At 35.0% G+C, this 13,371-nt stretch overlaps 1 protein-coding gene and 1 non-coding gene across 4 annotated transcripts in view; both read right to left on the bottom strand.

The window, feature by feature from the left end:
• uif (sushi, von Willebrand factor type A, EGF and pentraxin domain-containing protein uif) overlaps window positions 1–12,252 on the bottom strand; it is a 72,605-nt gene extending 60,353 nt beyond the window's left edge. For 2 of the 3 annotated variants that reach the window (XM_076115450.1, XM_076115451.1), the window contains exon 1: window positions 12,085–12,252. The gene's annotated coding sequence lies outside the window, so the exon portion shown is untranslated. The remainder of the gene's footprint in view (window positions 1–12,084) is intronic. The other variant, XM_076115449.1, reaches the window with a different exon arrangement.
• Window positions 7,221–7,293, bottom strand: TRNAR-ACG (transfer RNA arginine (anticodon ACG)). Its single transcript has one exon. It is a non-coding gene; the product is annotated as a tRNA-Arg (tRNA).
• Window positions 12,253–13,371: the final 1,119 nt, after the last annotated feature.

Here is a 13,371-nt window from a genome sequence, read left to right as displayed (position 1 = left end):
TTTATGACTTCAATCTCGGGTTTGAACGAGCTTAGTAAAGATTTGGCTCTAGTGTGTAAGTTTTGCGTAGGGCGATTCAAACCGGGGCACTGTGATATTAACTTAAGCCTTTCTTCTATTCGCTGCTATTTTTATTTTGTACTTTATTTATATACAATAGCAAGGAAACAAAAATTACCTGATTTGAAATTATTTCTCGCACTTAATTTGCTGTCATGTTTGATTTTTCACGTCTCACTAGATTTAACTCACGACAAACGATATATCACGCAACATTTCATGTAATTGACGGCAACAACTAACAAATTCTGTATGAACATTGAAAAACTGCAAATCGAGATTTTCTATATGTTTGTCTAACAATAAAATATTTCTTTAGAATAACACGTATGTTGGTTGATAGTCACGTATCCCACATAGATGGTTATTGACTGGCGTACGTGAGAATATTTATTTTGTTTAACTCTGCGCTGCCTAGAACACTAGGTAGAATAGCGTGTAGTAGTCTATCATTTCCTTAACGTGAAATCAGTAGCATGAAATATTACGTGAGTTACTGTAATAGTGTTATACCAATATATTGGTCACACGCTTTTATTATGTACAAGGTACTAAACTGACCCAAATTCTTTAGTGAAGTATGCATTTTGATAAGTCGAACGACGATAAGTTATGACTTTTGATTTAATCGGTTAAGAATGTGGCTGGCCGCCTTCGTGGGGACTCGCGGGACGTGTCTTAAATAGCTTTGTTTGCAATTCCTGTCTACTCGTTGAAATAATCGATTCACATCATTTAACTACCAAACGGAAAAAATGTTTACACTAAACCGTGCGCTATAGATGTAAAGATTTGAATGTTTAAGAATAAGTTAAAGTAGTAAAGTGAAAGGTATTATCAACATTAAATCTCTCTAAGAGATAATCACGTATAAGCTATCTTTCACGTTTTCTATCTTTGTGTTAACAACTTACTATTACTAATTAGCTACCACGGTAGCGCAGTTGTAAGCCCCCGCTTACAATGAGTAAAGGAATGTAATTGGATACTGGTTTTGTCAATACACGCACCATTCAATGCTTTTGAAATTCACAACGACACTATAATAAGTGCTAACAAAAGGTCCATTTCTCTATGTCGCCACTACCAGTGGTTTACTTTAAAAGCTGTTTCGAGTCAAAGTAGGCGTACAAATTTGATTTCACGATACACATTTCGTAACAACCGTACAGACCACAGATGTAAACGTGTAATTTTTTGTGTGTTTTTCTCCGGAAATATTCACGGCCACCAATGTTCTGAGAAACGGTATTTTGTTGGTTTTATACAGCACCTGTTACTGCATAAAAACCTATGAAAGGGAAAATTGTGGGGTACATTTCTATGGTTAATTTTAAGAACAGCAGTTAAAGCTACATACCGAAATAGGTACCTTTGATCAAGAATAACTATTTCTTCAACATTTATATAGGATAGAGAAACTTTTGTGATTGTGTCAAATACTAATATTTTTCTGAAGGTTTAAGGAAAACCAAAGAAAATGATACGCAATTTTAGCACAAAAGGAAAACAGCAACATTTTCACATCATAAATATTGGCATGTCTCGATATCTGTAAAGAATGTGTCTGCGTTATGAAAAATGTAGGCAACTTATCACCCCAATCTTCGACACGTTCCTATTAAAACGACAACTAATATCATGAAATAGTAATATGGTGGGTGTCTGTTGCCAAAAGCTACGCGGCGATACATTATTGTTAATATCGACGCTCAGACGTTGGAAATCCAACTTGATTGAAGTACGGACATGCCATAGAATAACTTTATGCAATATTACCTTGAGTTCGATATCTGGCCTGTTAGATACGTACCTAACTCTGTATAATACACTCTGGGCACAATGACAACCCGTTTCGTCGTATAATAAGTTGTTCAGCATATTGTGTAAAGCCTTTGTGCTCTCTTTGGAGGCGTCTAAAACGTTTACGAACGTAATTTTATTCATGAGACGAATTGTCTTTGTGATAAGATTCTTTGTAAAAATATAAGCACTCCTGTAACGACAAGTTTTACTTTGTATAGCTTTTTATTAGCTTTCATACTTCAGTCTTCTGTTTGATCTTAAGTTGATATTCTAAACACTCAGCGTATTTTGGTGAGTGCCACTCAAAAGCTTAATCAAGTACATAGGCATGAGAACCGCCTATTGAGAATACTTTTTACGTTCCTTTAAGATAACAGCGCTTTGATAAATAATGTTGTAATGCATTGACAAGAGAAATATTTCAGCTCTAGGCTTATAATAACGAAATCGTACTGATTGACGATTGCACCATTTGCAGTTTATCGTTCACAATTAGGAGCAGGCTTTATTTCGACTCCTACAAGACCGGTTATTTAGCAACGTTCGGAATTGGCGATGGAGGCCGACTGCGATAATAAATTCATTAATTTATTTCGTTACTTCAATATAAGGGATTAATTTACTTGCCGAATTTTTTCTTAAATCGTTGTTGGTTAGAGACGAAGTTGAAATCTGAGAACGCTGTGTCGATTTCGTGTCATCCGCTAAAGTTCAAGATTCATTAACAATAACAATCTGAAAGGTCAAATCGTCGAACTTGTATAATGACTACAACCTTTAAAGCCAACGAAATAAATTGATGCGAGCCAAATTTTCCCGACATATCGAACATCATGAGACAAAGGTTTGTAAGCGTTCAGTAAAAGTTGTCTTGATCCTTCGATTACCTTATAAAGAGTGTGCCTACTTAGTTTAACCAGCTAACGGCCTTTCACAACTAGTAGGGCATACAAAAACGTTTTCTATCACGGAATTATCTTAAGGTTCGTCAACACGGTGGCATTATGTTCGCATTCCTGCGAGCGAGCGACAACAGGCCTTGCGACCACACAAGGTCACTTTGTGAAGGGAGACCTGAAATAGGGTCGACAAACTATTTGTATCTACTATTGTTGTTTAGCTTTAGATAACTTCCTAAAGACCGGTCTTTGTTGAAAGTGCGTTGAAACATTTTTGTAAGAGGAATGAGGAAGTCATCGAGTAACATACTAGCGAAGACAATACCAGTTTAATTCCTGTTGAATGCATTGTATTAAAAAGTTCATTATTCATTTACATAGAAAATGGTAGTTGGGAGAGTCAATGGTAGTGACAATGCACTTAATTAAACATTACAAATACGTGTGCAAGTAATTTATACTAAGGCGTACCCAGAACGAATGCCTAGAAATGACTTCGTCGAATTTCTTGTCAACCCTAACAACACTGAACAGACTACGTGTCGATCGCATACATAAAGAATCAATACCAACGTCTGAATACCTACTTCCTCGTATTTATGCAGCTGCCTTCAAACAGGTTTTCAATAAAAACCAAAGATGACTGGTCAAACGAAACGAGAAGATGCAAAACTATTAATATCACATCTAACAAGAAATATATTCTAGTGTAAATGTCAAGCAAATCCAATCTCTCCGTCATATTTATCTTGAAAGCACATCCACTACGCTCGTAGTTTTATCGCTCGGTTGAATGCATATTCAAAGCATCAAAGTATACAAACACTTTTTCTGTGCTGGTTATTTTATCTTTGTCTACCGAATGACGTAATCTGACGCAAGGCTTTGAACTTTAAACCCAGTTTTAGTCGACCAACGTTATATAAAAAGCATTGTTTCATTCAACTAATGTTGTTACTTTTAGAATTTGTTGAAGCTGAACTGCTAAATATGTTTCTATATTAGTTATCTCGCATAGAGCCTCTCTTTGCGTCCTTATAATGGAATGTATTAACAGCTAATCTCCTCAACTAAGCCATTACAACCTAAACCCTTGGATACAGTAGAAAATATAAGTCCTAATCTCTGCACAGACCCGTTGCGCACGATCTTGCTATATTTACCCAATCAAGTCCAGCTTTCCTTCATAAATATTACAAATGCAAGTGGAATAAACGGCTACTACATTAGCAATTATCCTTCCTTGCTAAGTACAATTTGTTTTGCTGAACAATATATTTCTTTTATTGGTGTTTTTACTGCTAATGGTGTAAAATGCAGCTAGATGTCGTCCAAGGTGACACGTGAAACTAATGCTGTAAAATATCGAGCAGTGAGGTCATAGAGAACTTAACTGTTTTCTGTTGGAACAGGTATATTTATAAATACCTTGTATCTTTTTTAATAATAGCCAACGTTGAGTAAACAAATAAAATGAATTTATTCAAATATACAGTCGAATTAAATAGAGTAGAATACAAGTCTAAAAATGTCAAACATTCCGTCCCCGCAGGATCGTAGACCCGATCATTAATTACCCAACCAAAACCCAATGCAATCAAATGGAATCAATAGCTAACAGAGTATCGCACGACTAGTCCACGACGACAGGTCGGCCGACCGTTACACAGATTCCTCGGCCTTTCCTAAATAATGCCACTTGAATGCGAGATGGCACGAATGCAAATTAACAAGTTTGTATGTAGACCAATCGTACCGTCGTACTGTCGTATTGGAAGGTGAATACACTCGAATTTGTGTCGCCAGGGATAAAAATACCTACGTGGAAGAATGTTAAGCACTTGCCATTCTTGTCAGTACTGATTTTATATTCATGGGATTACGCAAACTTGGTATTTTGAGTGACGTGTTATTCGTTTGATCCGATAATTTTGCTGATCAGAATCGTAAAGTGGGAAAGTCAACATCGATGCCAATTGAAGCTTTTACATGCAAAATCAAGGATATTAATAAACCACATAGAATATTCAATTCTAAGTAAACATCCAAATAATTATTACTGTAAAATAATTAACTGTATAATTATTTATTGAAGCCTATTTAGACCCGAATAAACAAACTGATTAGAACAAATAAAGCATTGATTAGTGTACATACAATTTTAACATTCACTGGAAAAGCGTATCCGAATGGCGAATTAAGTTTATTAGAATGGGTCACTGCACTTAGCTGCTACTGGAAATTTAATTTAAGTTACCGCATTCGTAATAGAATATCTTGGAACAATCGTGGTTAAAAAGAAAGGTTTTCTAATGATTTTAGAATTATAGATACCTGCTTTGAAGCATTTTCCATTATGTGATAATTTTTATTTTTAAAGGAAATTTTAGACAAATTATCCATACATTTCTTATTTTTCAGATCAAGTAATTAGATAGAAAATTAGCTTTTAACACGCAATAAAACACCTTGACTATCTTTTTGCCGCAATCGAGTAAAAGAGATAGATGACAGATAATATTGTTTTTGTAACTAGGTGTTTACTACCGACGTGAAACGAAATGAATGGGTTAGATAACATTTTGTTTACGTCCAGATTACGAGCTGCAGTAGCACGTTTATGTTGATAAGTAATATTGATTATCTTTTGTAAAACTACGTACATTGTACTCAGTTCACGATTTTGTTTACTTCAAGTTGGCACTGAACAACCTCAGATTTTACAAAGAGCGTAATTTTTCATGTTATGAGACGTGTAGTACAAATTTCACCGTGTTACCCATCTAAAAACTGGCCTCGTCTATAGTTGCTTACTTTATTGATCGTGTAGCGGCCGGTGTACAGAACTGGCTATAAGCGACTGTAAAGCATTCTCTGTATATATAATTAGAATTTTAATATATTCTAAAACATGTTTGACCACGTTTGCACCCACTTTGTATTACGAAGATATAACGGTTTAGGCGCATTAGGGCTAATTCTCATTATGGCAACCGACTCGCTAATGGACTACTTCTCATTATGGCCACTTCTCATTTTGGCTACTTCTGAATACGGCTACTTCTCACTTGGGCTACTTCTGAATACGGCTACTTCTCACTTGGGCTACTTCTCATTAGGGCTACTTCTCACTTGGGCTACTTCTCAATAGGGCAACTTCTCACTTGGGCTACTTCTCGTTAGGGCTACTTCTCAAAATTGGGGAATGTTTATTGAAATAAATACTGTCTTTATGTACCTACATATAAACATGTTTATACATTCATAAGAGATTAATGACATTATTATAAGAATAAATCAACATTAATTGAACCAATGTAATAGGTAAGTATACAATGTTATAAGTATTACTTCTTGTAATTACTTTAGTCTGCATTACGTGACAACTTATATTATTGTGGACGTATAAGATGGATGGCAGTATTGTGCCTTTACTAGAAAATTTGGTACCTCCCTAGTATTCATCTTGATTTTATTGAAATTAAAGTAAATAAAAGAAGTAACACCTAGTAATGTTTACATATCCTTTAACTATTGATTTGTGTATGTTATAAATAAATGTTAGTTTCAAACCAGACTAAAGTAATTACAAGAAGTAATACTTATAACATTGTATACTTACCTATTACATTGGTTCAATTAATGTTGATTTATTCTTATAATAATGTCATTAATCTCTTATGAATGTATAAACATGTTTATATGTAGGTACATAAAGACAGTATTTATTTCAATAAACATTCCCCAATTTTGAGAAGTAGCCCTAACGAGAAGTAGCCCAAGTGAGAAGTTGCCCTATTGAGAAGTAGCCCAAGTGAGAAGTAGCCCTAATGAGAAGTAGCCCAAGTGAGAAGTAGCCGTATTCAGAAGTAGCCAAAATGAGAAGTGGCCATAATGAGAAGTAGTCCATTAGCGAGTCGGTTGCCATAATGAGAATTAGCCCTAATGCGCCTAAACCGATATAACGTTTTGAGAACAGCTAACGTTGTAAGATCATTATCTCTTCCGTTTATGTGAAATAGATGCAACACCAAGCATTTCTGCGGCTTGTACATTTACTACCAAAATGTCTTTAGCTACATCGTTTGTTTTATTCAAGCCTCAAAATTTTTCATGGCCGTTGAATTTTCGACTCTATCGTTTAAATATAAGGTATATATTTCTTGACAGGCAAATCGATTGTCAATTGTCGACGAAATGTACTTTTGTGTGAATGTTATTTTGAATTGACGGAAATGTGTGCGGAAGAATGAATTCTCTCTAGATAATCGAATTAATTAGCTATTTCTGTTGCTTTGTACAGTAAATAGTGTGGAACTATTAGTTTTAAACGGAAACAAATCAATCACCACGATTAACTGATATATTTCAATGTTAACGGAATAAAAAATAGTAAAATATAATGAAAAATACAGAAACATTACTAGAAAAATCTTAAAAAGCAAAAATAACTTGCGATCCTGCCAGGATTCGAACCTGGAATCTTCTGATCCGTAGTCAGACGCGTTATCCGTTGCGCCACAGGACCCTGTGTCATTGGTGTAGAAAATCTTATTCTTTACGAAACACGTACAGATTATATACATCTAATCAATCTTGTTTGACAGTTTCTGCTGGTAAATCACTATTCGTCAGTCAGCCACGTAGAATTTTATTGACGGCGCGACCAGATTATAGTGTTTCAAGCTGTAATAGAAGCTAATATTATAGTCATAGCGATTTAACAAGACAGAGGAAGTTGATGGCCACTCAGATGACACTTATTTTAACAAGGTTATCACTACGAGTAATTTTTTTCTCATTATATATGATCATTCTTTTCTCATTGTGAATGGTTAACGCGGGTTACGTTCGCCATTCATTTTCCGTAATGTGGTCTCCAAACTTTCACCTAAACACCTGAAAACTTTTCCGAAATTAGCGCTGTATATATTTATACACCTGACCATTAATTTCATTATAGTTGCTATAGTCAGGTATTATAATTGCCTTGGATAAAAATTTCTCTATACCGCAGAATTTCGAGCCAGTCAACTTTTTCAAATGCATCTAGACTTTGACTAATCGATTGTAATCGTATAAAACAATGCTACGTGTCTCCTATTTAATAGCGAAATATTCCAGGTCGAATACTAACTAATGCTGTGTTGAAAGTGTGCGCACGCGACTACAGCGCGCATGACCCCCTTAGCACTAACGGACTGGTAACCGTTGCGCTTGCTCGTTGGTCGACTCGCAACTCCAGATACCTTGCGGTACGCTGCAGTTATATAAGAAAACTATTGGGTAATTCGAGGGCTTGTGAGAAACATGAGACCTTACTAATTTTGGCAGACAAATATTGCCTTAAATATTGCCAAATTATGTTTGAAGAATCCCAAGGTGTGTTGAAAGATAAACTTTGATATTGGTAGAAAATAAACCCGTTTGTTGCTACGCTGGGCTAAATAGCTTTGAGAACAGGGGCGACGTAGTGTTCAAGTAAAACTGGTTATGATTGGTATTAGAAGTCGTCGATAACATAATGAGAATGTATCACATATCTGTTCAGTATTCTAATTTTAATGTAAATTGGAACGGAAAATAACCGATTACAATTTGGCTTAACTTAAATATTATCCTGGTGCTTCCTGATTCCTTTCGAAACTGCCAGTGAGAATTGGTATCATCAGTGACGTTATTTGAAAATTGTGAACCGAGTCGTAAATGAAGGATACAATACAATATTTGAAGCCGGTATCAACATCAAAATGTTGAAATATTTCCGAGAAATGGTTGTTATAAATATTACGGCATTCCAGTACAAAAGCGGCTCAAACGCTAAACGAAAGAAATTTAGAAAAAAACCGTTTATAAAAAGTTTTATTTCAACTTGTTCCGCAGTTTTTGCAACAATCAGACATAGTTTTGTTTGTTACAGTTTTTGCAATCGCAGTGTCGTTTTGTGCAAAATGCAGGCAAACTTTCCATGCGGGTTTTGTAGCGTGGATAGTGAAAATTAAACTATCTTTGGGCGTATGTAACACTTTCACCGTACACGAATCTGGTAGCGTAATTATAGGTATGGGTATTTAGTTAATCGGAGCGTCATACGATATGTGTATCGGTAATTGGCTGGGTTTCAATGAAATCGATAACTTGATGGGCTTTTCTACGGATGTACTTTTGATGTAACTTTTATACCGTTTGTCAGTGAGAGCGTGGTAAAATGGCAAAATGTAAAAGTTAGGACTGATCACTTCAATAAAAGTTATTGTGAGGTATGGTTTCTTTTATTTATTTTTATTGTCAAACTGACAAATTGATTATAAGTTCAATTTAGATTTACGAAAGTCTAGTATAATAAAATAATACATTCATATAAGAGAGATAAATTATTGTAGTTATTGAATGTTTATAAGTGAACGCAAATAATTATATTTAAATCCGCAGATGAGTATTTACAAGTATAAGAAGACTCTTGAACCTACAATCTCGCATGAATTCTCAAGCACTACAAAATGCCATACCTTGAATGCACGTTTTCAACCTTTTATTTAGCTTCTTGAGCGATGATCAAACGTACTCTGTCCTCAGTGACCTCCCACAGTCCTTTTTGCGTTCGTTTTATTTCTCTCTTTGTACATAATTGTTAGAAATATGCAGGTTTTTACCAACGTGGGACTTTAGTACATCTTATGCCGTGTTATTATTAAGTGTTTCTGGTTTCGACAAGTTCCTGATCATTGTTATTGTTCTTGTTGAATCTAGGAAGGTTTGAGTTTTTGTTTGAATAGATTATGTTGAGAATAAGGTTTGGAAGGGATTATTATGATAATAGAGGTAAGGTTTTTTTGGACGGAATGTCTATGAAGTATTTCATGTATACTTAGTATATGTATATTACAGAATAGTTTATATACATTATGAAGAATTTTTTATTGATAAGTTAAGAAGTTGTTAGCATATACGCTGAAGTAGGTGCCTTCAATATGTGTGGTCGTCTTCGCATTACGAAAGTATTGGTAAGTTATCGAGCTCGGGGACTTCAGGTTTATTTACTTTGACTCTACAAACCAAAATGTTCAGATTTTCTAAATTTAGATTCATATACGGAGTAACAATTTCCATGTTTATCGTACAGGGTGTATTTGTGGGCTGTGGGTCGTCGAAATTCTCGATCGCAATATGATTTATTCAACAGAGCGAAGCAACACCCTATCGCACAAACCTAATTTAGTAGTAGGTATGATTGACGCCGAATTGAATATTTTTATTATAATTAACTTGGTTTTGGTAATAAAATGTCTTGGAATAGAAATAAGTATGAATGATGTTTGGTAAAAATAGAAGATTAAGAACAAAATTTCAATACGTAGAAACAATATTTCGATAGATAGTACGGAAAACAGATAATATAGCTAAGTTATTTTTAATTTCGTAAAAAGCAAAGCTTATTTGCTAGGAACGTAAATAATTAATTATCAAAGCAGTATGGATCAAAAGTAAAAATCCAGGCACTTTCTATTTTTTCTTTAATTAAGTAAACGAAATGTTTTAATAGTAAATTTGCTTTTCTCTCTCTACATAGAACTGATTGTTTAATAACGGTTAATGTATAAGATTTGTCCTTAGATTCCTAACCGATCACTGTCCGAAGTGTCTAGACAAAGGTCTCCTCCCGAAGTGAAGGATTGGGTAGGTGCTGAGTCCTTCACGCTGTCGAAGATTGCGTGAAATTTTAGGCATGTTTCATGAATGCACAATAAATGCCGCTGTTTTAGTAACACTGGGTTATAAAGTACCTTATCTGCTTCTCCGAAATGCCTGCCTTATCTGAGATGAATGTTTCGTAGAAGGATAAAGTAAACTAATCCTATTGTTTTATATTCCTTGAACATGGAAAACATTGGCTATTCCTTTGAAAATTCTTAGCTTCCTGTAATAGCTTATTAGAAAATATTCTCGGAAGGCAACCATCTTCTGTGTAATAATTGTATGAATTATGAGAATAATAATTTCAGGCCCACTAAGTCTTTTGTGAGATTTTTGATATTGTAGGATTTTTTTAGATTCTTGACAATCAATGCAATAATATATTTATATGGCACGAAAATTAATAAAAAGATCGAAAAAAAAGACTTTTTTGGTTTCTTTAATAGGGGAGAAACAGAAAACTGAACCATTAAAAATCACTAACTGAGTAAACTTAGAATTTCACTAAAATGTAAAATAAAAATGGTTACGAAAATATATTTTCTCTGAACTCTTTTCTTAAGAGGTCAATCATATTATCATAATTTATGGGAATGGAGATGCAAGGGATGCGTTGAGGTGCATCGCGGCGTGTCGCGGGGTGCGGGGGCATGCGGAGGGGGGGGGGAGACCGGTTCAACCTCGTCACTGACTATAGATTATATACTCTGTCCCCATTTGCCTCACCTTCTTGTTTATACTGTAGTAATTCTTATTTTACACTTAAATACCATAATTTAGAGTTACAAGGAATGGAATTTGGTTGTTCGTTCATTTTGTAGGATAGTTCAATAATTATAAGGTTTCCTTTCGAACCTTTTAATTCATAACGATTTCTTCAAAATTGTCAAAATCATATGAAGGTTATTGTCCTGGTATTTTTTACTATCGTGGTAGAGACAATAGGGAATTGTGACTGTTGTTCATTATTATTTGCAAATTAAATTTTTAAAACGCTTAAAAGTAACTGTTTACTAACTTAACAAATATTTTTTATCGTGGCTACACTTTTTGCTAAGGCTAAAGGTTACTTAACCGTTCGATCAAATGTAGCGCGTTTCTAACTTAGTTTAAACTAAGAATTAAAATCCAGGCGGAAATATCGAAGCATAAAGTAAGAGCCGCAACTCATGACAATTCAAATCTCACATTATATTCCAGATAACGAACTGCTATAACAATGTAAAGCGCCGAGATGAAAAATACTGCTCAACGGTGCGCGTTGATGTCTTCCGTTTGATGCCATAATCTTCGAGCTTTTATTATCTTTTCGGTTGTAACCTTTAGTAGCCATCTGTATTATTGCACGTCATAATAGGTCTATTGATCGCTAGAGTCAAAAACCTCGCCCGGAAGAAAGTTGCCCAACCGAAAGCGGTCTCTCGAGATCGGAATTTTGGTCGGACACGTATTACTGACACAGAGCGGGCGCGCCCACCTGCCGGCTACCACACCTGAACCAAAAGTGTGTCAACATCGCTGACTCCTCGAACTCGACGATCGATCGTCACAACTTTCACATTACCTTAAATTAACACTCGACTGAGACTGATACCTATAGATTACAGAAGAACATAAAACCCACCTTTTGCACGCCGCGGGGCGTTCCAACTAAAAATCCGGTTAGGCACTATCAGGGGTTGGGGTTAACGCACGGGCACTGTGCTTGTACACAATTCACTTCACTTGAGTCACAAAGTCTGCCACATGGTCGGCAGGCCGGTGCGGTCGCGACGGCCGCCAGGTCAGCACTGAGGCTTTCTTTGAGACGACGAGCGCGTGCGCAACTAAGAATGAGACTACGGTGCTTACTTACACACCGCTACTTTGTCGTGCGCTTGTGTGCGTTGCGCTCGAGCATCAGCGTAGTTCAGTATTGCTTGTTGAAATATAGAGAGCCTGTATTTACAATTGATTTTAGAATAATTAACACATTGACGCTGAAAAATTAGGCCTGTTGCCATAACGGTCATTTAAGGCGGTTGTACCTAAAAAATATTGTTTATTAGTTAAACATACTGCATAACCCAGCGAGAAAATCTTGCATTAATCTTGTAGAATAAATTGGCACTCAGTGGAATATTATTAATTAAAAGTAATCGTAACCGAAAACTTTAGAAAACATTTGTTTTCAAAACCTCTTACTAAAAGTTGCGAAACATAATTTTGTTGATTAGTAGTTAAAGTAACAATCTAGAACAATAAGAGAGCACTAACAACTCTACAAAGAAATTAAACCTTGTGAGCTGTAACGATTCCCCGTTCTACGCACACACAGGCAATTTACCTCTATCATTACACACTACTACAGCGACACATGTGGGCTACATATTTAATATTCAAGTTAACGCAAAAGACAACGGCATACAGCCATACTCACACGAACATGCGCTTAGAGAAGACTAGAATTTTGAACATTTGAAAAATGTGGCTCTATAGAAATACTACGTACTAAAACTGTACCTATTTAAAATTTGATAGCTTTTTTTCACATAGCTTTTGATTAATTATTACACAATATTACTCTTTTACTATTCTATAAGTAAAGAGGTTTTTTTTTTATAATTTAGTGTATTTTTATGAATTACTTAAATTTATTTTTATTGGTCTCTACGTATCCCTACGCGAAAAGCCATGTTTTTATATACATACATATGTATTTAAAATTTATCTGCTTCAAACTATAATTAAGTTTTAATCGAGCGATGGTATTTAATATCAAGTTAAAAATCGCTATTAGTGTTAAATGAATTGAATTCAGTATCTCTATAAACTATCTCATCAATATATTTATACTCTACAGGTTTTTAAATAAATATTCAGAAGGAATAATGCATACTTATGAGATTCTTTGATCAAAGCGTGGTATTAA

The sequence above is a fragment of the Anticarsia gemmatalis genome, chromosome 6 (assembly GCF_050436995.1).
Source record: "Anticarsia gemmatalis isolate Benzon Research Colony breed Stoneville strain chromosome 6, ilAntGemm2 primary, whole genome shotgun sequence".
NCBI lineage: Eukaryota > Metazoa > Arthropoda > Insecta > Lepidoptera > Erebidae > Anticarsia > Anticarsia gemmatalis.
Note: the sequence above shows the minus strand (reverse complement) of the source record. Positions and strands in the feature narration are given on the sequence as shown.